This window comes from Triplophysa dalaica, chromosome 1 (assembly GCF_015846415.1).
Source record: "Triplophysa dalaica isolate WHDGS20190420 chromosome 1, ASM1584641v1, whole genome shotgun sequence".
Taxonomy (NCBI): Eukaryota; Metazoa; Chordata; class Actinopteri; order Cypriniformes; family Nemacheilidae; genus Triplophysa; species Triplophysa dalaica.
In genome coordinates this window covers 13,046,723-13,071,129 of record NC_079542.1, presented here as the reverse complement: position 1 = coordinate 13,071,129, position 24,407 = coordinate 13,046,723, and the positions used below count along the sequence as shown (strand labels likewise).

Genomic DNA, 24,407 nt, shown 5'->3' with positions numbered 1-24,407 from the left:
AGATGCCATCTCCTCATTGACATCTCACATATTTGCCTGTCTTTTTTATGTTATTTTTGTTCCATTGCCAGTGTTAGTCTAAAGATGCATGTAAGATGCAAGGATTCCTGCGCTGCACCACAAATATAAACATGCAATAAAATTGCAAATATAAGAAAGCTCAATTTAGCCATTCTGTTTGACAGTTAATATTGCAACTACTGTAAAGAAACAACATGTATGAGTCATTATTCTCTAACTGGATATGATATTAGATTGCTAAGAATATCCGTGCGGCAAACTTTCGGTCTTGAGTGACACGTGTTTTCATCAACCAGGCACCTCTGCTCCACCCACATGATGCTTTTTTGCCCATGTTTGATTAACGTACGGTGACACGCTGCCAAGATGGCGACGGCAGCCTCCGCCCATTTTTGGCTTCGAAATCGCCCTTCACAAACCTACCTGTGAAGTCACAGACACTACGTCCATCTTGTCACGGTACAGATTGGCAAAACCCAGCTGCAGGCAGGTAAGGTTTAACAAAAAATATTTTAATAACTCAAAACAGAGAAAACAATAAGGGGGTAAAAATAACAGGAACAATATAAAACCCACTAGGGGGTAAAAATAACAGTAACAATCCCACACGAAGAGGCTTGAATAATTCCACACGAAGAAGCATGAACACGAAACGACAACAATCTGACAAGGAACAGTGAAACAAAAGGGATTGAAATAGGGAACAACTAACGAGTGATAATTACAAAAGGGAATGATTACGGGAGACAAAAAGGTGGGGCTGAGAGACATGACAGGAGGATGCGTGGCGCAAAGTAACAACAACAGCCACACGTCTCCACACCAAACAACCACAGGACATGGTTCTGTCCTGCTATCTCCAGAGAGTTAGAGAACTCAAAAACAGGAAGGACAAAGTCCTGACAGATTCCCCGCCCCAAGAAACGCCTCATGGCGTTCCAAGGGAGAACCCTCCACGGGTCGAAACAGTAACACACACAGAAAAACGCCATAAACACAGTACAAAACAAGCTAAGGGAAACATGAAGGAGGCTAAGATGGAGTTAGGGTGTGCCAATAAAAATAACAAACAAGGGAGGGGGGTGGGGCAATACAAGAGTACATAGAGGGAAGTCCAAAGGGGCTAGGGCTAGGTCGGGAAGTCTAAGCCCGAGAGGAAGCTCGAGGGCGAGGAGTCCCAGGTGACTAATCAGGGGAAGTCCTGGGAGGAACAAGGCTGGGGACCGGCTGAGTCACCGGCTGGAAAGTTTACCCCGGTGGCTAGCTGGTAGTGGAGAGACGGCGGAAGGTGAGGAGGATGGTGTAGTGACGCCTCCAACCCTGATCTGCGGGGAACGACCCTCAGGGATTGCAACCAGTGGACAGGGTCATGACAGTACCATGTCTTTTGTGCTTGTTGTGTTCTGTGTGTTGCACCCTGTCTCCTGTCTCTTTCCTTGACCGTGCCCCCTTGTTTTACCCTTAGTGTGTTATTCCACTCACCTGCACAGTGTAATTATCCCTCATTAGTTTTCCCCATTTAAGGCCCTCGTATTCTCTGTACCTTGCCTGTTCGTTATTGTTTGTCCTCAGTCTGTGTGACGTATTCCCCTAAAGATATACTTTGTTTCTGTTTTGCATTGATGTGATTTGTAAACTTATTATTTTGTCATCTGGACAATCTTTGTTTTGCCCCCTTGTGGGAAGTGTTCTTTTTGCATTATTTATTACTTTCCTTTTCCCCCTCGTGGGATAATTGTTTATTTAAAGTCTTTTGTTTTCTACCTCGGCTGTCAGCGCTTGGGTTCTCTGTCTGTGCATTTCATGACGGAATGAACAGGCCAAAATGAACTCAGCAGACATCACCTTGTCCCCTGCTAGGTGGGAGTTGGCTGATTGGTGACAGTCAACTTCCGCCATGGTCCAGAGAGTGGAAGGCATGGGAGAAAAGAAGTAGTGCGACTCCGCATCGGACACTTCCAGCTAGGAGTCAGCCACACTCCGGAAGAAGCGGAGAAGGGGATTGCTTCCTCCCTGCCGGCATCTTCCCCAATGCCGGTCCAGCCTGCATTTCTCCCAGTACCGATCCAGCAGGCATCTCCCCCAGGGCCTGTTAAGCCGGCACTTCCCCAAGTGTCTGTCCCGCCGGCATGTCATCCAGTGTCAGTCCCACCGGCATCAGTGCAGGTCTGGCTGGTATCTCTTGCAGCGCCAATCCAGCCTGAATTTCCCACTGCGCCTGTCCATTCAGGTTTCGGACCAGTACCGGAGGCCTCCCTTGATCATTACCGTCATTTCACCACGTTCAAGACTATCCCTTCTTTTCCTGCCACTCTCACACCTCCCCGCTCCAGAAAGCGGTTTATTGTTTATTAAAAGTCTTTTGTTTTCTATCTCGGCTGTGTGCTTGGGTTTTCTTTCTGTGCTTTTCTCTTCAAGAGAGAATACTTATGAAAAAACTGTTGAAAACATGTCTATTATTGTTACCTATTGCCAGAAGCATTCATACAGTACAAAATAGGTGAATTATCTTAGTAAAAAAAGAATCAACGCAGTGCAACTGTTGAACCATGGCAAGTTTCTACAAAATATTCATAATATCTCTCAATGTAAGTTATCATGTTACGATTACATAAAAGACAAAAGACACCAGCTCATTACTGTGCTTTTTCATGCATGAAAATATGTCCTTTGAATAAAATATAACATGCAAATAATAAGCAAGTGGCACAAACTGAAAAAAAGAAACACAAAAAAATTAAATGTAAGTCCCAGATTCATAACATTCATTCCACTGAGACCATTGAGCTTATTACTAGCTGGCATTGTACAACACACAGAGGGAGTAAACACTTAAGCTTAATTAAGAGAGTGCAGAGGGCCAGCAGTAGTGGAAACGCATTTACTGCGAAACATTATAGACATGGTCGTTATTGGAGATTTGCCACAGGCGCCTATCTAGGTGCCGTTTAAAAAGAACTGAACGTTGTCAGTCTTAAAATCAAGCTTAAGCTTAGAAAAAATATTTAGCGCATGAAAACAAAGCAGATATCTTTAACATTTCATTAGCAGTCTTCTGTGGACCCTTCGTGTGCATCACCTTACTCTTAGGTCTTTGAATTCAAGCCAGTTTGATTAATGTCCAAGAGGTTGATTTCAAACAATTAGACCACATGGCACAGTGGCCACAGGGAGCCATTCTAATTAAAATTTTGTGTGTAAGACAGTGATAGACAGTTGTTGTGTATTTTGTCAGATATGATTCAACCAATGACATCAGAATTCAGCAGGTGACTCATCCTGAGCCAAGTCCCATCTCAAACAGCTCCCTTGTTCACTAAGAAAGGAACTGACCAGGGAGTCGGCCATATTGAAGGGGGGGACACAATGGTGCTTCATGCATTCTGACTTGCTTACAATGTTAAACAATCTGTCTTCTCATGCTTGACATGGTTAACTTGCCAAAAAAATGAGTTGGACATATGACGTAGTATTTCTGTGCTTGAGACACTCTCCCTAGGAATCATATAGGTTTCGGAAAAAAAAATTCGAACAAGAAAATCAGTTTCGTAACAAGTTTTCTTCGTCCCATCTCCAGGAAAAGTACGCCCACAGCAAGGCAAAAGAAATTGCCCACCCAAGCATCAACAGATGAGTCATACCTACTTACCATCAAGATTGGCTGCGCTGCATCAATATTGGCTGCGGTGTGGGCCTGCAGCTGCAGCTCGTTACTCTTGCGAAAGTGAGAGAGTTGACGTGTGTTTGTTCACTGCATTTTAGTGATGGATGTTATGTAAACGGTGGATATGACGCTGGAATTGGAGATTGTTTGAAACTGATAGATGGCGCAGTCCCAGTGCTAAAACCGCAAACGGTAAGGGAAACTCATATGTCTGTGTTTTGTTGGCAATGGGTGCGCACGTGCTTGTCAACCCTAACAACACCTTATTTCATCATTTAAAGGGTACAGAGTTTTTTCCATTTTCTGAAAAACTATGAATTGGGAAATTCGAACCATGTACCAATATACTGATTAATATTAGGGTTGTCACGATATCAGATTTTTACAGAATGTTATTGTGGCCAAATAAATTTGCAGAAAATATTATAATATTACAGTATTTATTGGATGTTTTAAAAGCATAAATAAATGATGCCATCAGTCAAATTCATTTTTGTATTCTGTCTTGTATTTGGTCACGATATGTATACAATTATCAATAATCTTGATTGTTGTTATCACAGCTATTGTCAATATTGATATATTGTGACAACCCTAATTCACAACCGGGAGCTGATTGAAACAAATAATTTTCATGAATCTTCTTAAACTTTTTTCTGAATCTTCTTTTATTCTTTAGTTTTCTAATTATATTTAGGCCTATTATTTGATTTTAATTAACACAAATGTTTAAATAGTTTTAGTTTTCGTTAAATATAATAATCCTGGTTTATTTATATAAACAGTAAAAGTACGTTGCTATGCAACAAAAATCATGATTGTGTGTGCGATGAGTGATAGAAAAAGCAGATCACTAAAGAGGCCATAGCTGTGCCTCACTGTGAATAAACCGTAGCCATTGACCAATCCTCACCAGAGATCTGTTTTTATAATGGCTATGACACATCTCATGACATGTGGTCAAAGCCTTTCAGATTACTCAGACTGGCCTTCATTCGGACTTCAAAGAGAAACCTTTTTTTACTCTAAGCAGTAAAAAAAGAAAAGACTTTCACCTTTCCAGTGCTTGTCTCCACCCGTCTTTCGTTAGCATCCCTTGTTCTGCCCATTCGCCATTCTCTCCTGCTTTTTCACCAGTCCTTAACTGAGCACCTTTCTTCCCCTATTGAGATATTTGACATTGATCATCTGTATAGCCAGTTAACTGGGCATTTAAGGGGCACTCAAAGGTCTATTGCAGCTAATGAGGTCAGGCAGTAAAGTTAGAGCAGAATTAATCGCTTGCATATTTCTGTCTTTTTCTGCCCATCCTCCTTTTTAATAAAATACGCTTCAGTGGAGGCTCAGCCACGGGGACGGACTTCCTTCTGGACAACTGATGCAAAAAAAACGTAAAGCTCCTTAATATCTCCGTGATATAAGCCATAAGGATGAAAACACATTTGCTGAATAATTGAGCTCAGTCAGCTGATGTAAAATGATACTTTGAAATAGATCGCACAGGTGTTTCAGCGATGGATGGAGGTACATGAACAAAATTTTGATGTTTAATGCTACTTCCTGCACACAATTATGTCATTTTAATGGACTCCGGTTGTGGCTTGAAAGGCTATTGTACTTAGTAGAAAACCATACTACCATAGGAAAAAATACAATAGTAGTCAAAAGTGCCCCTGAACTGTTTGCTTTCCTATAATCTTTAAAATATTTTCTTTTGTGTTCAACAGAACAAAGATATTTGCAAAATATTTTTTCCTATTATTGTAGTCAATGGTGGTGATTTAAAGAAGTTATGACCAGTCATGAAGAAAAAAATGAGATGACTAACTTCTAAGACTAGTCTAAGCAGTTTATGCAACTGTCCCTTTATAACTTAAATAAGACGGCATTCTTCAATAAACAGATCACAGATGTAATTATTTCCCATGGTTTTTCTAAAACTGGCACGGAAAATACCATCTGCCAAAAAGAGTTTTTCAAGTAGACCGATATAGTATAACAATAAGCAATAAGCATTGGAAATGGCAATGGCTTGACCTCACTCGTAACACCTTTTTACATTAGCACAGCTAGGAACATGCCGGTTACTTGGGGTTCAGTCATGCAGGAGTAACATGTTCCTGTTACAGCTATTTCTGACAGCAGAGATACAATGTATGCATGAGGGGCAGGTGAGTACAGCCACAGTGGTGGTGTAATCAATGTGAGGATAAGGGTGACAACCCAGAGGTTAGCTTCCATTATTTTAGGCTATTGCTGTGCAAGTTTTGGGTGAGTGGCTCATTTGTCAGCATGTGTACACACACACACACACACACACTCCAACCATCCTTAGACGCATCGAGCAAAACGTATCTGTGCTTGTTTTTAGTGTTCTAGTCTCCTTCATGATGCTCTTCTATTTATCATTCATTCATTCAATAATTCAGTTTTCATAGGGTTTAATAAACACTCCTGTCATACTGCACATGTTTGTTATTTTAATAAATGTCCAATAACATTTTGGAGCGATCAGTCTGACCGATTTATGAAATAGATCTGTAACCACATATTTGATAATAAAAAATGATCACTTAAGTGTCTAGAACTATTTCTCAATTCTTAAAACCACAAATAATTCATTGAAGAGTACATACCTAGGGATGTTTAAGGTTCTTCTTTTGTGTATGGAGTGTCCAACAACAAGTTTATGTACATAGAAGGTGTAAGAACACTTTTATTTCGTAATAATAGGCAATTATTCTTACCTTACTTCTTGACTGGCTCTTAAATGATTCTTTCCTAGATTCATCTGTTTAATCCCCTCCTCTCCGCTAGCCAAGTCTGATGTGATTGGTCAGTTGGTCTAATGTGCTGTGATTGGTCTACCGTGAATGAGGCTCACAATCTACAGTGTTTGGGGGAAAAGATTTATGTTTTCACTAGCGATCCCACCAAAACGTAGGCAGGGACAAATATATAGAGACGCAAATCCGTAGTCGACTCCCCTTTTTCCAAGCCAACAACTTTGTTATTCATTCACCTTCAGATTAACAACCTGGCAGACTGCTTACTTTCAAACACGGCAACATTAAACACTGCATGAAATGTAATTTTCATGATCTCATGTTATGTACTCTTTAAAGAATGGACGTATTTTGTTACTACAAGTTTTTGACTGTGCATGTACTGTATGTATTACACAACAATCATAAAATGTAATAAAAAACCATATTGTCTATTTTGAAACCCCTTTGTACTGCACAGTCTTCGGTTTGGGTGTCTGACACAAACACTCATCCTAATTTTCTCTGGCATATTTCTCCATTCTGAAACAATAAAGTTGATATAAAAGGAAACAGGCTTGTCAAAATCAGGTGAGAGGGGGTCGAGATGATACTTCTGCCACAGCCACTTTTCTGCTGGAGACATAGTCACTTAAGTCTAGACTTGATTGCTAAAGTGGATAATACTGCGCTCTCCAACAGACATTCAGGCACAGAACAGTGGGGCAATGGGTCGTTTTCTGTAAAGAGTGCCTCTGTGTTTTATGCAGTTATGACCCTACCTCTGAGAGCATATATCAAAGAGAAAAACTGAAAAAGAAAATGGGTAATAGATCTTTTTTTCAAGGTATACAAGCTATATACCTTGAAGCTGTATACAAACTGTAAAACTGTCATTACTTACGGCAGCCTTGGGTTAGAATAATATTTCAGGGGAGAGTAGAAGCAAACTCTCTTAAATGTGGTGAACCCTAATTGATAGAAACAGTGATAGATTACTTTGCCCAAAAATGAAACATTGCCATCTTTCGACTTCAGAATTAATAAAGAAAAATAAGTAAATAAATGAAGAACATAAAGTAGTAACATTAAGTTAATGCATAAAAAATTAAAAGCACAAACAGCCACAGAAAAAAATAACATCCCATTTCAAAAATGTTTTCAGTTGTTCTGAATTTATTATTTATTTGTTTAGGTAAAATTATAATTTTTGTTTCATTCTGTGACACTACTAACAACATTTCTCTCAAATCTCAAATAAAAATATTATTTCTATATGCATTTATTTGCAGAAAATTAAAAAACAGTTTAAATAACAGAAAAGATGTTCTGTATTTTCAGACCTCAAATTCTGCTAGAAAACATTAACACAACAGCAATATTTGTACACTATTTTATGTGATAACCTAAACCTTATGTGATAAAGTAATATAAGAAGGAGTTAGCATCTCTGGGACTAGAAATTTGGGTTTAGGCCTTAAGATGTTTATGATTTCTCAGTAGAAAACATCTACAGAGGCTTATGATGGCTCTGGTCTCTTCGTGGTGATCTGGTCCACTTGCCTTTAAGTCCATTTTCACTAATTTGGCATTTTTAATCATTTTGTTGATTAACAGTGGAGTTTCGTCTGAATAACCTTAATACAAATAAAAATAGAAGCTGTAGCACAATGAAGGGAAGAACAGGATATATAGTACAATCATTTAGTAGGTAATAGCTCTTGTAAGGTGCTGTGAACTTTCTATGGGATTAAATAATATTGGTTACGTCAAATTAAATCTCTTTTGAAAATTCTTCTGCTGTTGCACACTTGTACTGATAAGATAATTAATAATATTGAAATGTTACAATAAAATATTACAAAAATAAACATTGAACATTTGAAATAAATAAATAACATTTTCCACCTCGATTATAGAGAATATGTAGACTGTTTAGAGATATCTGATTCACACTGTATGAGAATTATATAATTTAGTTTGCTCAGTTTTCATCAACACGAGTCGATAGCTCAATCTAATATTACAGTTCTTTCTAGATCTGTCATTGGCAGTCACTGCAGGCTCATACTGTTTATCTAGCACAAATATTTTAATAAATGATTCACTGTCATTTTTGGTTGGTGAATAATTTAGCACACACTCAACTGGTGACATTAGGAACAAACTTTCAGGCACGAACCGCTGCAGATTTTCTGACTGGCTGTCCCTACAGTGGGAATATTCAGATAATTTCTTCAGAGAGTGGATTGCAAAACATGGATATTTACTTGCAGCACAGCTTAATTACTTCACTGTCTGTTTTGGAAAAAAAAGATTATGTTCTTTTACAAGACATTCAATTAAACAGCAAGTTTTAAGGTGTAGACGTGGGATACACACAGTACCGGCCAGAGGCTGTTAAGCTGGTGCACTGCTGCACATTCTCATATGTTCCAAACTCAAGCAGTAAGAGTCCACTGTGTTCACTGTCTTGTGGGACATTCATTATCTAATTCATCACCAGAATTGCTTCTATGTTGAATAGATTCATTAATCAATCATCTGCATAAAGACACATTGCACCTAATTCGCTTACATGAAATGACTGGCAAAATACAAAGGTACAAAGAGTATTAGTAGGGCCTAAGTACAAAATGTACAAAGTTATGTGATGATACAAAGCCCATTAACGCCATGAATGATAACTGTAACCATAACTATAAACTTTTACAAAGCGTTCTAAATTTATGAGAATAGGAGTCCACATCAGAAGTACAATTAAGGCTCAATTTCAACAACCGTATAAGACTGTGTCAGGATCTATTTAGATGCAATAGACAAACAACAAAAAATTCTGAAATACACTGATGGTTAACTGTGAAACCAGTGCTTAAAGGAGTCATGAATTAAGACATAAATTTTCACCTGAGCTTTTGTTATATAAGAGGGAATCGTATTCAAGGGCACATCTTGTAAGTGTCAGAACTGAAAACGGCCTTGTTACTGAAATCACAACTGTTATTGACACCAGGCCCAGCGAAAGTGGGTAAAAAGCGTTTGTTCGCTTCGTTTCACAGAGGATTCCTTCGTGAACAAGGCACATGTCGACGCTGGATTTGCAGAGAGACTACAATTAAAAAGCAGTGCTGTGCCGTCAATATTGGATCCGATAGGAATGGAGCAGCAATCTTATGTGAGTAAAACATTTTTGAACATTGCGTCACTATTGCTTTGTTAGAGATTGCTTTAACAAAGCAATCAGGGGGTCAGTTAAGGTCTAGTGGTTAGAGAGTCGACTCGTAGCCAGAAGGTCGCTGGTTCAGTTCTCAGTGCCACCATCAAATGACTGAAGTGCCCTTGAGCAAGACACCTTACCCCTGTTTGCTCTGCAGTGATAGCTGCCCACTGCACCCTACTTGTAAATTGCTTTGGATTAAAGCGTCTGCCAAATGAGTAAATGTAAATGCTTTATATTCCCTGATAGACCTATGATCTGTGATCTTAATTCTGTGCGAAAATGCAATGCCTGTTATTTGTAAAGTAAAAATTTGAGTAAAATCACAGGCTTCACTTATCCCGTGCGAACGCGCCACATGAAAAACAGATTTGGAATGCGTCAAACCAAAGTCACATAAGGCTCCATCTAAGTTTACTATGCAAACTGCTATTCAATCATAGCAGTGGGCATGTACTTCCAAGTCTTCAATGCGGCACACCCATTAAAACCGAGCGTTAGTCGAGCTGGCCTAAAAACCTATAAAACCTAGAAAGCCTAGAAAATAGCCTATTACTTAATGATTTTGATATTGTTTAATGTAACCTTTTACTTTTGTAAATTAGTTTACCTTACCTTACCTTTTACTTGTAAATTAGTAATGGAATAAATAATGGAAATGGAATCTCTGAGCGGTTTTCTATCTGACTATTTAGATGTTTTAAAAATGCACATAAAAAAGACTAATTGGAAAAGGACATGTGAAGATAATCTCAGAATTATCGAATACATTTTACGGAATTTCATCTTGAGTTTGCCAAATGTTAATGCGATGGAAACAGTTTATTGTAATAATGCTGATGTTGTGAATATTTGTGCATGTAGACAAATAAAACAGCCCTTAACATTTATGTAAATTCAGAAGTTTAACGTAAAACTAGTGGGTGCAGGTGGAGGCTGCCCTGTATCACGTTAGACACCTTATGCATTTAATCATCAGTTAACCATATTTCATCAGTTCTTCTGCGTCTCTTCGCAGCATTTGTCCAATATCACATATACAGTATATCTCTCTGAAGTGTCCATCAGGACAAGTTCTGTGTTCTGTGACAAGTTCAATATATTGCCTAAGGCAAAACATGCGACGCAAATAAATATACACAAATATTTGACAATTAACAGATTAACAAAACGAAAGAGAAAAAACTGTGACAATATGGTGCTGAGTTTGGTTCAGTTTGTGAGGAACAGCTCTCCACAAAGAAGTTCAAGGAAAGGTGATGACAGAGCTCATCCTGTAAGTTTTCTTTATTTTGAAAAAGTACAATTTCTGTGTTTAGTGCAAGTGTGTACACAACTAAAAGAAGCTAACTTAGATACCTCACTATCTAATGACGTACTTATAGTCATATCTGTTTGACCTTTTGAGTTTTTTTATTGTTTTTGCGTTGTAAGTAACAGAAAGGTAAAGTAACTTTTAGAGCGATTTCTTTCCAGATTATGAACTGTTAAAAACTGCCAGCCAATCAAAATCCATTTGAGTTTAAACAGCTCGCACATTTGTGGAAATGTGAAACTGCAGCATGTGAGCTAAAAATAAACATGATGTTATCATTGTTAATGTAGACACTGCTGTAGGTCCATTAGGCAGTCGTGGCCTAACGATTATAGACTCGGACTGGTAACCCAAATGTTGCCGGTTCGAGCCTCAGTAGCAGCATGGATTGTAGGGGGGGAGTGAATGGTCAGCACTCTCGTGCACCTTTAATACCACGGCTAAGGTGAGACCCTTTAGCAAAGCACCGATCCCCCAACTGCTCCCACTGCTCTGGGTTTGTGTTCACGGTGTGTGTGATACTCACTGCTGTGTTTGTCTACTTGGATGGGTTAAATGCAGAGCCCAAATTCTGAGTATGGAACACCACATCACTTTCATCTTTATACTTCTTGTTCTTGGAGTGAACGGGATTTACTGATGCATTCTACTCCATATCGAGTCTTGAAAATGCGCAAAACAGTGTGTCCTGTCTTTCAACAGGTTCCCCTCATGAATATATAATAATGGTGAAGTCTTCATATACATGGATAGGATGCAGTCAATGCAAATAAATCAGGAGCAACTACAAATTGCTTTAAGCTACATATAAAGAATTGATAAATGCACACGCAATTAATATCTTTGAAGCATTTTATATAACTGGTTTTCGAAACGTTCTGCAAACAGTTCAAGAGTGTCGCACCTGTACCTATCTGCTGTACCAACTGCTAATCAAAGATAATGGGCACTCACTAAATACAAGTGGAAAAAAATGATCATGTTTGAAATCCCTGGTATTAAGTTAAATGCACAAGTGTGTGACGATTACCAAGAGTGAACATTACGTGCAATTATCATGTATAAAAGCCTTCTTTAACTATTGGTATTCCAAAGACATATTGGCCCTAATTTGCTTATATAAAAATACTGTACAAATACAACCGAATAAAAGATGGATTATTTTCAACACAGCCTTGGGTCAAAAAGGGACAAGCCCAGCAGGCAGGTTAAAAATTAACCCAGAAAATGTTAATTTTCGATCTGACAATGAGTTACAACAACCCTTCATAGGTTAATTTACAACCCATCTCTTTTTGACCCAACATAGTTTAAAAATAACCCAAAAGTAAATTGATATCTAAACTGACATGTATATACACAACATATATTGTATTAGTAGCATACAATTCAATTCAGTATGTAAATTAAAAAGATTAATACTGACTTTTTATGTTTTAATGTACTTTTAATGAACATTTATGTAATAATGTACTGTATCCCAGCAAACCAAGCTAGTCATTAAGAACATTAATCAGACATAGACAACATACTGTTACACACTAGACCAAACAAGGGTCAGTCAATAAAAACACCTCTTATCGTTGTATTTAAAAGTGGTGAATTAAAAAAGTTGTGGAGATAAGAAGAGGCCCTTTCTCTTTTCCTGTGAGAACAGACAGCTTTCAAAACACAAAACATGTTAAAGCACAATAATGACCAAAAATCTAAAGAAAACAAATAACAAGGATGTTCAGACAAATAAGCCACAATGTGCACTTAAGAAAAATGTGCTGTGTCAGTTATGCAATGGAGAAACATCTTAGAAAAGAAGCCATCTCAGTTATTATTTAAATGTCTCTTGGAGGCAGTGAACCCTAAAGTTTCGGGCCACAAAAAAGAAAGCCAAGCCAAATATTCATAGCAAGCCTCTGCTTTGCAGAACATCACACCTTTTCAAATAATAAAAGTGGCTTTGAGATATATTTACATAAAGATTGCTATTTAAATGCAACATGAGGAAATGTCTTTTGTCTCATTCATGCTCCGTGTCATCCAAATATTACTTTAACTACATATATGTATGTTCTACTTGTATAAAAGCATATATAAACATACATATATGAACGATCAACAAACGATAAAATTCCGGTATCTCCCTCAAGGTTGAATGCCGGCCACACAAACACAATATAACATAAAGTCCAAGCCTGGTTCTCTCTTTTCGTACACTCCTGTCGCTCCTCCTTTTATGCTTCATGCTCCGTGAGAGATGCGAGACTGGTGCAACGCCCAGCTGTCGTCGTTATCGCTCGTATCACTGGCCTCGCCTATTCCCTCATGGCCCTCGTCCCGCTCTGCTTGTCACAATGGCTAATTATCAAAGGGCAATGTTTCCAGAAACACAATACAGTATTAATAATACAGTATATATAGTTACTAAAGTCAAGAACATAAAATCGACGAAGTATTGAGTGCTACAGAAGCAGTGGTGTCGCAATTCAGGTCTGAGCACATCTGCAAGAACTTTTCACAGGCCCCATGCGTCCGTTAGCTATCACGTTGCGAATTACTGGACATCGGTTGTTTACTCGGGTTCCTTATTTAAATGTTGATGGACGTCATTCGCACTCAAATAGAAAGGGCAGACTCCAAGGGAGCGAAACTCCCAAGTGTCAGAAAGAGGGAGAAATCGATGCAGCCAGCATTTTTCATGTTTTTTTTTTCACGTGACATGAACGGCCCTAACATTTAGCTTGCATAATAAAACAGTTGTACTACTGTAGATAAAAGCTTTGCAATGCCAAGGCTTTTTAAAAATGTTACGGACATCAAGTAAATCAAGGTACTCTGCTGTTTTATGTAAATGTCTGACAAAGAACTACACAGAGCCTAAGACCTTTACTGCGTGGTTGTGAAAATGAACAATTTTGAAAAGCGAAATGACTTACTATAAAGACTCAGTCGCATCGCATCGGTTCTCTCTCTCTCTATGGTTTGGGGAAAGTGAGATTTTAGAGCTGCAGAGGCCATATTTAATCCTATTTAATGAGGGGGTGTGATATTAATCACGAAGCAAAAGGCTAATAATGAAAAAAGCATCCTGATTAATGAAGAATTACTGTATCTCACTAAGCCCTGCCTTCTCGGCGCCCGGCTCTTTCATTTGAGCTATCTGATGCTCAAACAGAAAAGGGAGTAGAGGATTTAAAATATTTGCCTATGCTCAGATAAGGCTCCTTCGTACCTCAGTCAACATTGTCATTGTGACAAAGAGGACACACTGAGCCGGAACTACACACCTCCAGCTAAACGCCACAGTCAAGTCTTATAGTCGATCTGCTGCCTCTGCTGAGGAGTGTTTAGGCAACCCTTACATTTTCCATTTAGCCCACACAATAGACTTCAAACAGATGTGGCTTTATAAGAGATTGTAATGTTCAAAGGAAGTTTCGAGCAGTGGGACAAAGTAGATTGGAGAATACAAGCACTCATAGGGGGGACGCATAGCGACATCACCGCTGTGCCGTGCTCACATGATCTCAGGTTAGGTTGACATAACCCAGAGGGCACTCTTATCAATCCGATGGCAGCCCCATTCCTGGGTACAGAATCGCTTTACGACGGTCATTACTGCTCAGCTGATGGAGCTCCATCTCTGCCAGTTGAACAGGAACTAACAACTGTGAGCCCCAATAGCACAGCCTGAAATGTCAGACTCCATTCTCTGTTCACCTCTGCCTCATACAAATGATCAAATTATTCAGATTTATTAGATTTGACCACATTTGCCTTCATCCATCATAGCTCATTGGTCATCAATTCCCGGACCACACACGCCAGTCACTAGCTATCTCTACATTTTCTCACTTCGTCATCATGTCTTGCTGCCACACGGATATTGCGTGCAATTATCTGGATTTGCAGGGTCCTGTGCGGTATTGTTTTGTTTGGTCTCTGGTCGAGGAGAGAGATTAAGATTCAGTGTGATTGCTGTAGTAATCTCCACAATATGGTTGCGCTTGGCTGCCCAGCAGAGGGGGCGGGGTTGATAATTGAAAAAGGACAGTTGTGTTTCTGGTGTATTGAGTGTTTGCCCTCACATGTTGAGGGATGTGTGTTCACAAAAAAATGATTCTGTCTTCATTTACTCCCCTTTGAGGTGTTCCAAATCTGTGTAAATTTCTTTATTCTGATGAACACAGAGAAATATATTTGGAAGAATGCTTGTAACCAAACAGTTCCATAGTTTGACTGACTACCATAGTAGGAAAAATTACTTTATACATGTATTTGTTCTGTTGAACACAAAATATATTTTGAAGAATGAAGGAAAGCAAACAGTACTGGGGCACTTTGACTACTATTTTTATTTTTTTTACTATGGTTGTCAATGGTGGCCAAGAACTGTTTGGTTACAAGCATTCTTTCAAATATCTTTCTCTGTGTTTATCAGAACAAACAGATTTGGAACAACTAAGGTGATAACAGAATTACAAATGTTGGGTGAACTGGAACTTTGAGAGAAACAATTCCTGTTATACATAAGTATTTTTAAAATGATTCATTGGTTACCCTCAAGGCAATGTTAAGCAATGAAAATGTTGTAAAAATGTAAACATAATTTAAAGCAATCATCAAATAGCAAGGTTACATAATGACTTGGATATCTAACTATTGTAATAAAATTTTGCTGTACTTCTTAATTTAGTTACAGCTCCCAAATGAAATTGACATAAAAAAAGCAGGCAACATTAAAATGGAAAGTAACAACCCATTATGACTCACAAGTGAATTAAAATTCACTGCTTTACATATAGGATTAAGAAATCACTCTGTGTTTTTCTATCACAAGTCTGCTTATGTAACTCGAGTTGGCGTTATTTGTTTTCGGGGACGCAATGCATTTTAATACATATAGTTGAAGGGTAAAACAGTGAGGATTAAGGATTATGAAAAGTAGAGAATGGACCGTGGAGGATTAAAACAGTACACTGATGGCGGTAGCAACCGATAGCACTTCATTTGACATACTGACGTAAAGAGCTGCAAAGCAAGCTGTCTGTTGTGCTCCTGAATCTCTGTGTATGTTAGATCTACACTGTCAAGTCATTTCCTGCTCTCACAGGAAACTGTTCAAGTTTTGACAGATCTGCAGAAGAACAGCACCTTAGAAATACTCACTTTTCACATGCTCGTTTAATACCCATCTTCGCCAATAGCAGGTGGTTCCTCCATCTCTCCCTCCTTTGTTCCTTTTTCTCCGTCCGTTCAGAAAGACGTGTCCAGCTCTAATTCGTTCAATCTATCAATCCTTTCCTTTCTGTCACCAGAATAGGGCAATTTACAGTGGGAGGGCAGGCTGGGGAGCTAACGAGGCATGCCTTCTGTTCTAAATCAGGCCCTGGTATATGCCTATTGGGCAGAAATAGACGGTAAGTGAGAGGGGAGAGAGCGAGTCAGCGAGGGCAGGAACAAGATGAAAAAGATAGAGAGGCAGAATGAGAAGGGAAAAAATGAGAGTGAATGGGTTCAATCGGTCACCTTTAATTCACCATCTAATTTGCATGCGTTTGCCATTTGAAGCCCTGGCTAACCACAGAAGACTGAAGGATCCGGCTCAGAGGAGAAGCCCCGGGAGGTAGAAACTGTATGAAGTGAAATAACAGCCTAGATCCAAACAATGGCACGTGCAACCAGACAGCTAACTAATCTGCCTCGGCTGATGGAAACGATTTATTAACCCATCTTGAGCCATTCATGTAATGTACAATCTTTATTTCTTTATTTAAACTCTTTTTGCTCTCTCTCCATCTCGCTCTAACTTAACTGCTAAGATTTTCAGACTCCTGTCTTCTTAAGCTGCAGAGGTAATTTATAATAATTAAAAGTGACCCGTATATACAAATCATATGCTATTATTAATGTCATTTTTTGTTCCCCGAGCATGTTCAGTATGGTAGAACTCATGACAGGAAAACAAATGAAGGCAGCCACCATTGATGAACTTTGTTAATTAATAGCCCTGTCAGTAAGCGAGCAAAATGAAGGAGTAGGAAGAGAGAGATCGAGGGGCGGAGGTAGGAGGAGAACAGCCATACCATCTCACGAAATAAGAAAGATGTCTTTATTGACACAGCTATGTTTATAGTTCAGAGCGAGGCTTGTAAATCAATTTGAACGCTCGCACTAACAACGTTTGATTAATTTAATTTGATTCGATTGTGCTGATCATAACTCAGGATGCAACCAGATGGCAAATGAGAGGTATGCAGGGAAGCTGTTCCAAAAAGGGGTGGGGAAATCGACAATAACATTTATTGGCTGTCAATACTGTTCATTGATCTTTGCCTTTTTCCAGGAAACCTGAAATGATCAAGAACAGCTGTTAAAATAGAAATGTTAATGTCAAAGGGCTTGATTTACCAAGATCCCAAATGAAGGAGGACTAAAAATTTGCTTGAACAAGAAACAAATACTGGGTCCCCAAAGTGGGTCGTGTAAAAAAAGCTGTTCATTAACAATTTCGCAAAGATTGGCAGATTGTCAACCATCTATTTGTATGGTGAAAAATTGCTGCTATAAGGAAAAAAGCTCACTTGCTGCTATAAATACAACTTTAAGCACGTCAATGACATAATTTCTATAAATTTACCAACATATTGAAACACATTTTTTAATCACATATGTATATGCTGTAGATGGAGCTGTAGTGCGTATTCTAAACATGTATGAACAAATGTAATTTCTACAAGTAAATCATACTTTATCACAGGGTTTAAGATAGATGCAAAAACCAAGTCTTTCAAATCACCCAGTAAGAGGAACCACCGGCTTAAAAAGGAAAAACTAAATGATTAAAAAAGGAAGACATAAATCAGTAGTTTAAGTGTGCTGTATATTTAAAAATATGAACTGAACAAAATATGATTTCAGGTCAAGTAATATTTTATGCAAAAAATATAATTTTAAATTAAACAACTGCTCACTAAAAGAGAATCACGAAAAATATTAAACTCAGATCAAACAAAATGATTACATCAATGCATATCAGTAATCCAGCGGTACTTGGTAATGCATTTTTAGCCTTTAAGCAAATAAGAAAAAATAAATGGTTTGTACGCATGTGTGAACATGTTTATTTATATGCATACTTGGACCCCTTCTGCCTGAATGTGAAGTTTAAGCTGTGCTAGTGGCCTCTAGGGGTTTGCATAGCAAACTCTTCCTCTGGCTGGATCACTTGTGCAGCCCAGGGATTTACATAATGTTAAAATGAATTCAGTGCAGGCAGACCATCACTGATAAATCAGAGAAACAATAAGGCCAAAATAAGTAGGATGAAACAAAAATAAACCATGATGAATTAATATCATGCTATGTGGCAGAGATAATCCCCATAAGGTGATCTAAAAAATGTAGATCATGGGTTAAAATGCTATATAAGGTATATAAACTTCTTATAGTCATATGTTAGAACTATGACGCAAGCTCACAAGAATTTAACCTAATTGGCTTGTATGGGACTAAAAACTGTTGGGAACCCCCGCTCGAGACAATGCATGAACCAAGGCTTTATCATCTGCATTTAATCGTATAAAACCAGAATTTCTCATCCCTCCCCTAGACTCTCCTGCTAAAGAAAGAAATGTTCTCATTGTGCATTATGGTGACAATGACTTTGGCAGGGAAAAATGAGAAAGACTGGATCAGGCTTTAATGGCAAGGGGCAAGCTTGGCAGATCAGCATAGTGCAGCAAATGTGTATCAAATGCAGAGCCAAATAACAGGTAACAAGATGCTAGAACATTGCACATTAGTGCACATTAGCGCACAAACGCTAGTTCTGGACGTGAGGGCTGGATGTGACCGAAAGAAGAAAAAAAAGCATAATTACTGACTGTGGTGGTAAAAATTTGCTCCATGTGAAACTTGGTGGATAGCTGTTCATGTTCAGAAAACTTAATACAGAACTAACATTCATCATAAAAGATGACCAAAAGTGGGGAACTATAGCTTTGGAGATGTTTATGCCTGGAAGGGAAAAAAATCCATAGATAAAATGTAATTTAATTGGTTGCATGCAGCAAATTCTATAAAAGAAATACAAATAAAACACCTCAGAAACAATAAAAAATCCATCCATCTCGCTGCTGTATGCAGACCATTGCACTAGCAGTGCAAATGTCATGGATTCGATCACCAGGGAACACACCTACTAGAATGCAATTTACATTTCGCTTTGGAAAAAAGCAGCTGCCAAATGCAAAAATGTACATATTATGTTTTTTTTAGCCAGGTCTGAAGCAGGGTTTGAATTTTAGCGCGGGTTGCGCATAATTTAAACCATTCCACCAAATCTAGGTTTAATAATGGCAGAAATTCCCGCATCGTTTGTATTTGCATTATCTCTGATTCAATAATGAAATAAACCCACTAACGTGAACAAAATGAAATAGAAACACGAAACAGTCTTCTCTTTATTCTAAAATGTAATTCCGCAGTCAGCGCTGCACAGCTCTCTCTGACCATACAAATACATTTTCATTTGAATCTATTGCTGATCCCTGTTATGCATCTCTAGTGTTTCCCCTACCATTACTTTAGGGGAGCACCCGCAACAGCACCCCCCACGCCCCTTGAAGGTCAAGTTAATTAGATTTTCTATTCAGATAAGCACACTCCCACCAGCGGACAGAGAGCGCGTGTTAAGCAACTGAAAAGCAAGCAGATACAAATATTTTTTAACGTTCCGAGGGTGGTAAAAATGGCAACATTCGCTCTCCTGCTCCGTGTCTAAGTACAGAAAAGATGCACGCCCTGCCGCTGACGAGCAGCAACATTCCAGTCACCACCGGATGACAGGTGTTCACCCAGCTTGGCTTCATTCCATCTGCACCGGGAGACATAATGAACTATTTAAAACATCAATCTATTTCTGTAGTTTAAATTTAGCAGCGCGTCTATAAAGCTGAGCTGTAGACATCACCTGCACTCAGGGACATTTATGTTGATTATATTTTGCCGCTATATCTTCTTATGTCATATTATGCGCCAAACACGCTTTATTTTAACCCCTTCAACTCCGTGAGCGCTGCTTCTGCCACCAAAGACGTGTCGCATTTAAAGACCTGTAGACACCAAGAGATGGTAAATAAATGGACAATTTTACTGTACGCTTAAGTAAACGATAATTCAGCAGTTGTCTAATAAAGTATTTTTAGCTGTCAGTCAGTTTACGGTTTACAATATAGGTTTGTTATAGATTATAAACCATAATGTCTTGCATCTACATTTAGCATTAATGATGTTAATCATATTAATAGCATTAATAATCAGCATGTTAAGAACATTCACATACTCAGTTACAAATGTATAATAGAATGCAATGAAAGTCACTTTGAATAAAAGCGTCTGTCAAATGCATACATGTAAATTTAAATTATGAATCATATGTAATCTGAGATTATTTAGAATCAGTTCTAGTATGAATGAAATGCAAAGGCTTTTGCTCATGATAAATTCATTTCAGTTGTTGTCAGAAGTTTTTAATCATTAAAATAGGCCACTAGGACTTCGCTTTAGCACCAGAGCCTACAACACATTTTCTCAGTTACCAGGCCTTTCTATGTTCTATACATACAGTTGTCTTCAAAATTATTCAACCCCCAATGCTGTAAATGGTTTTAGGGAATTAAGTGTACATTTGTAATTGTATTCAGAATGAAATCCTACAAGGACTTCTTAAAGAACCATATGCAACTAAAATGACATCAATTAGTTTTGTTATACAGTAGTAAATGTTTCTTTTGTGAATTCTTCATTGACATAATTATTCAACCCCTTAAAGACTACCACTCTGAAGAACAGAGGTTCAATGAAGTGTTTTCAATCAAGTATTGAAAACACCTGTGGATATCAGGGAGCAGCAATAAAGCCTAATAAGCACCAATTAGGCAGCTTTAAAATGACTGTGATACTCAGCTCCTTCTAGACATTTACTGGTGTGGTTACAAACATGGTGAGGTCAAGAGAATGGTCCAGGAAGACAAGAGAACAGGTGATTACTCTTCACAGGAAGGGCAATGGCTATAAGAAGATTGCAAAGATGTTAAACATACCAAGAGACACCATAGGAAGCATCATTCGCAAATTCAAGGCAAAGGGCACTGTTGAAACGCTACCTGGTTTTGTCAGATGTGGGTACTGAAGTTTCTGCTCAGACAATTCGGCACACCCTGCGTAATGAAGGCCTCCATGCCAGAACTCCCAGGCGCACCCCCTTGCTGTCCCCAAAGAATAAGAAGAGTCGACTGCAGTATGCCAAAAGTCATGTGGACAAACCACAGAAGTTTTGGGATAGTGTTCTGTGGACTGATGAAACAAAATTAGAACTGTTTGGGGTCATGGATCAACTCTATGTTTGAAGGAAGAAGAACAAGGCCTATGAAGAAAAGAACACCTTGCCTACTGTGAAGCATGGCGGGGGGGTCAATCATGCTTTGGGGCTGTTTTGCTTCTGCAGGTCCTGGGAAGCTTTAGCGTGTGCAAGGTACCATGAATTCTCTTCAGTACCAGGAGATATTGGATGACAATGTGATGCAGTCCGTCACAAACCTGAGGCTTGGAAGACGTTGGACCTTTCAACAGGACAATGATCCCAAGCATACCTCCAAGTCCACTAGAGCATGGTTGCAGATTAAAGGCTGGAACATTTTGAAGTGGCCATCGCAGTCACCAGACTTAAATCCGATTGAGAACCTCTGGTGGGACTTAAAGAAAGCAGTTGCAGTGCGCAAGCCTAAGAATGTGACTGAACCGGAGGCTTTTGCTCATGATGAATGGGCGAAGATACCCGTAGATCGCTGCAAGACACTTGTGTCAAGCTATGCTTCACGTTTAAAAGCTGTTATAACTGTAAAAGGATGTTGTACTAAGTACTAAGATTGAATGTCACTTGGGGGTTGAATAAAACTGATAATGATGTGAGCTCAGAAAAGACATTTGTGGTTATTTCATTATAAATGTTATGTTATATTTGTCTGACCTACACATGCTTCTTTGATTTAATTGTAAGCAGGATGACTGAATGATCATAATCAATGTCAAACCGACCAAAACAATCAATTTCAGTGGGGGTTGAATAATTTTGAACACAACTGTACTTTGGGTATCAGAATATAAAATAAATTTCCTAATAAAACATTAGATGTTAACTTTTTATATATATATATATATTCTACTTGGCTCACCTGTTAAAATATAATTTATTTAAAAAAGTATTGTCAGGACCTGCGCCCCAAAGAAGATATAGAGACCGCACCCATCCGCTGATCTCGTCACACACCAGAATTTACCAAAGTGAGCCAAATAATTTATTTACTGATTAAAATTCAAAGGCCACATGTTTTTCAAGCAATACAGAATAAAAATAGTTAAAAATAGCCCATCCTGCATCAGGAGTAGACTCTGAACTTCAGCTTGCGACGCGCATGCAGATTTTACGTCTCCAGTGCGCAATACCTGTGACTAGGCATGTGTTCGGTAATACGGTAAACCACTGTAGTGAAAACGCACGGTAGTGTTATTATGATTGCCATTTGCATTCCTGACAGTTGAAGAGCTAAAGTTTGCATCTCGTAATTTAACAAATAAAATACAGTAATCCGCTAGGTTTAGTTAATAATTGCAGTGTGGCAGAATAGTTGTTTTGATTTGAAGATGAAACGCAACACAATCGTATCTTGCCAGAGAGTGCTGCTGTCTATTAAGCAATATAAGTTATCCTACTGCTTGCTCTCCGGAAAATAACATGAATTAGCACTATTCTAGTGCTTGCTGTCTGGAAAGTTACATGAATTAGCACAATTTTTTTATTTATTTACATTTTACTTCAAGCACACCCCACGATGCAACACGATCTCACCATCCAACTTGGCAATACCACAAGCACTCGCTCCAAAACAGCCAGGAACCTCAGAGTCATATTAGATGAACAGCTGTCCTTCAATGATCAAATTGCAAAGACAACGCGGTCATGCCCGTATGCCTTATTCAACATTAGAAAGGTTAGACCATTCCTCACTGAGCATGCGGCTCAACTCCTTGACCAGGCCCAGGTAATCTCTAGGTTGGACTACTGCGATGCTCTCCTTGCTGGTCTGCCTGCAAAAGCTATCAAACCACTCCAGCTGGTTCAGAACGCAGCAGCACGCCTCATCTTCCAACAGCCCAAAAGGGCTCATGTGACACCCCTTTCCATCTCTCTCCCCTGGCTACCGGTTGAAGCCCGTATCAGATTCAAGTCACTAACGCTTGCCTACAGGACTATCCCTGGATCTGCACCAGCATACCTTCACATCCTCCTACACCCAATCAAGAACCTTAAGTTCAGCAAACCAGCGGCATCTTGAATTGCCTTCTCACAACTCCTTCCTGGTGGAACTTTCTTCCTAACTCAGTCCGGTCAACCACATCTCCCACAACATTAAATTAAAAATTACTTAAAACCCATCTCTACTGTAAATACTTGACAGAAAAAAACACTAACCCTCTCTCTTTCTCTCAACAGGTAGTGGTCTAGCTTTTGTCGAAACTAGCAACTTTTTTAGCACCTATTGTATCATTGCTCCTATATGACATATCGCTTATTGCTCCCTGAACTTTCTGTAAGTCGCTTTGTATAAAAGCGTCTGCTAAATGATTAAAAAGGAAATTGTTGTACTGACACTGACAGGTAATTATTTATAATGAACTGATGTGTCAGTAAAATTACCATTTAAAAACCAAGCCATGAATGTTATGTTAATCTATACATACAGTATGTATTCGACTATATATGTAAACTATTGTAGTGCAAGTAAAGTGGGTATCTTCAGATAAATCATCACCATTATATGTGTTCACTTAATAAAATCTAGTATGGAGTAAAATATGTTTTATCATATTTAATTAAACACCAGACAAATTATCAATCAGCTGTACTTTCGATTTATTTCTTATTATTCTGTGATATTTGAGAAAGTTATTTAACTTTACACTATAACACTGATGTTGGCTTATGTTTTTTACCTGTTTGTAATGCATTTCATCACCGTGAGACTTCCTTCTACCATAATAAAAGCTTAATCAATAACCACTACATAAAAATCTACTGCCGGCACGAGCCTACCTGTGAAGCGAGTTGTAGATGCGATGCGATTATAAGATACAGCAAACAAAACAAACACATAAACAAATTTTATATGTATGCCTATAATCAAAGCACAATATGTTATATGAAACAACAGTCTGCTCGGCAGCAGCTTAACATAAACCTATAATAGACTTACATAAAAAAAACTTTCTGTCAACAGGTAGTGTTCTAGCTTTTGTTGAAACTAGAAACTTTGTATTAGCACCTACTGTATTATTGCTCCTATATGACATCACTTATTGCTTTCTGAA

The 24,407-nt window shown here is 38.5% G+C and overlaps 1 protein-coding gene across 6 annotated transcripts in view; it reads right to left on the bottom strand.

The window, feature by feature from the left end:
* vstm2b (V-set and transmembrane domain containing 2B) overlaps positions 1-6,598 on the bottom strand; it is a 36,859-nt gene extending 30,261 nt beyond the window's left edge. For 2 of the 6 annotated variants that reach the window (XM_056758733.1, XM_056758743.1), the window contains exon 1: positions 6,433-6,598. The gene's annotated coding sequence lies outside the window, so the exon portion shown is untranslated. Of the gene's footprint in view, positions 1-4,740; positions 4,757-6,321; positions 6,341-6,432 lie in introns of those variants that run through there. The other 4 variants (XM_056758749.1, XM_056758766.1, XM_056758776.1 and 1 more) reach the window with 3 other exon arrangements.
* Between the last annotated feature and the right edge of the window lie 17,809 nt (positions 6,599-24,407).